Source organism: Equus quagga, unplaced genomic scaffold (genome assembly GCF_021613505.1).
Source record: "Equus quagga isolate Etosha38 unplaced genomic scaffold, UCLA_HA_Equagga_1.0 210729_RagTag, whole genome shotgun sequence".
NCBI classification, from domain to species: domain Eukaryota; kingdom Metazoa; phylum Chordata; class Mammalia; order Perissodactyla; family Equidae; genus Equus; species Equus quagga.
In genome coordinates, this window is record NW_025799374.1 from 2,469 (window position 1) to 5,058 (window position 2,590).

A 2,590-nucleotide genomic window follows, 5' to 3' on the forward strand; every position below is an offset into this window, starting at 1 on the left:
CCACAAGACATCAGTGAGAAATAGCCTTCTGATAGCGCCTCACAAGATTGTCTATCTTTCCGTGTTCCAGAAGGGCATTCGGCCAAGACTTGGGTCAGACTACAGTTGAGCCTGGCCTATGTGGCCTACATGGAGAAGTATAATGTCATCAGAGTGTCATAGCGGAGCCATTCCCTTGTACCTTGACCCTTGAAAAGGAGCTTGGCTGGATATATCTTCAATTGGCACTTTCTTGATATAAATTTCTTGAAACTGCTCCTCCCTTGTTGCCTTGCTTTGTATGTTAATGCTCATCTAATTCTATTGCTTTTGTAACTTATTTGATAGTTTTGCCTGGAGAAACTGAGGATATTTTCTTTATCTGTAAAGTCCAATAATTTTACTATGATATTTTCTTGAAGTTGGTCATCTGGGGTCAATTCTCCCTGATATCTGATGAGCCCTTTCAGCGTGCGTCATCCCTTAAGTAACCTATTGTTTTCCTTTTTATAAATCAAGTCTTCTAGATTGTTCTCTCTAAAGCCTGATTCCTGTTTAGAGAAAAATCTTAAAAAACAAGAAATTAGGCATTACATTACAATTTTTATTCAACAAATACAGAGATTCCCAAATAAGTTAAAACAAAATAGTAAAACAACCCTGATGATTTCAACACAGTATTGCGAGCAAAGAACTTAAAAAGAAATCACTATCAGTTTATAAACAAAGTGTAGAAAGACATAATATGTCAGAATAAGGAAACCTTTGAACATGAATAAATTTATTATGAAAAGGAGACATATAGCTAGTTTGAATATAGGTTTAAAAAACAAATTTTAAGCTATTATTAGATGAAAAAATTTTGGAAGAAAATTAATGACCCATTGTCTCTAACCCGTTAACACCCGTTACTCTAAACTTGGCATCTTTCTGAGAAGCTTCCTAATGTGTCATGCGATGTAAAGAAAACCGGATAAACCGTCCCTAGATTCTGTAGCTCGTTTTCCTTTTAAAAAAAAATATTACTTTCAGGCTCACACCTCTTGACCCACATTGCCAGGTACACGGAATCCCCGGAACACCGATGGGCCCACTGTGGGGACAGGCGGAGGCGCGGTGGCTGACGATGTTAATAAACTCGGTTCACGGCGTCTGGTGTACAGACGCCAGGGGCCTCCAGCCACCTCTGTGCGAGGCCCCCTCTCCGCAGCTCCTGTCCTGTCCACACGGGTTCCTCCCCACACGCCTCCCCCGCCACTGGGGTGACTGCCGGGCCCCGCGACTGTTCTCCTTCCAGGATCTTCATCTGTTGATCCTCGCTCCATAGTGATACGTGGCCCGGCGATCAACCCACGGTCCAGCCTGCGAATCAGTGACCTGATGGCTCTTTGGGTTCCTAAGATCTTCCAGGAGAAAGGCTGAAAGTTAACAGTGGTCTTAAGTCCAAATATTCTAAATCACGGAGCCACCAGAAACGCTGCCACTTTCAAAGACAGACTCGTGAAGTGGTTGCTGAGTCCAAGCACTGCCTGGTCTCTGATTATGAGATTGGTTTCTGAAAGTCTTAGGTTCCAGCTACAGCCCCACCACTTTGGTTGGCATTGCCCACAGTTTACAGCCGCAGCAACCAAAATCCCTAAACGACCGCACTTTGCTTGTGCAGTATATTTTGCGCAGTAGAAATACAAAAAAGCACCAAAGGAATGGACGCGAGCAAACCAGCGTGCATTGGCCGGGAATCGAACCCGGGTCTCCCGCGTGGGAGGCGAGAATTCTACCATTGAACCACCAATGCCTGCATTTCTTTGTCTGCAGGAGGAGTCATTAGAGTACTCAGGAAGCCTTAGCAACACCTCCAAAGCAGATTCCAAAGACATCCAAACCAAAGGTTTTTACAGGAAAGTTATACTAACAAAACTATAAATATCAAAATATCTGATTTGTCTGGTCAAACTCTTAACTCTGAAAAAGACTTTCCAACTGCATAACAGACTTCGATAGAAAAACACCAGAAAATCATTTAGGTTCCTTGTTTCTGTTCCTAAATCTGCAATTTTCAGCCTCACATTGTTGTTTTAGTGGTTCTGAGAAGGTAACCTACCTTGTAGATTAGGTAAGTAAAGCTCTCATCCAAGGAGGAAGTAAGAATCAGAACCAGAATTAGTATTAAAAGAAAGAGGGGAGAAAAGAACAGAATCAAGATAGAGATAAGGAAGAAATAAATTTTGGTCTATGGAGTTAGTCCTTTGTAGCTTTTCTGGTAAAAGAGTAATGATCAGTCTTTTTGTATAATGACTATTATAATAATTTTATATGTCTTCTTTTTAAGATGTGTAAAACATTGGAATGGATATATGATCTGAAAAGATCAATATTAAGTTTCCAATCAGTGCTTAATAGTTTGGAATAATCCAATTTCCTAATTAATAAGCTTCAATTTATTAGCTGTATGAGGAGTAGACTATTTTAAAGAAATATTGATCATTGAAATAATAACATTGTGGTCTTTTGGTGAAGTTCAAATAGTGGAGAGAGTTCTTTCCTCAATTTTCTCTGGAGAAATTAGACTGAAGAGATGAACCTGGACAGCTGCCCCACATGTTGGCTCTGG

General features: G+C 40.6%; 1 non-coding gene across 1 annotated transcript; it reads right to left on the reverse strand.

Annotated features, from left to right (window-relative positions):
• Window positions 1-1,703: 1,703 nt before the first annotated feature.
• TRNAG-CCC (transfer RNA glycine (anticodon CCC)) lies at window positions 1,704-1,774 on the reverse strand. Its single transcript has one exon. It is a non-coding gene; the product is annotated as a tRNA-Gly (tRNA).
• Between the last annotated feature and the right edge of the window lie 816 nt (window positions 1,775-2,590).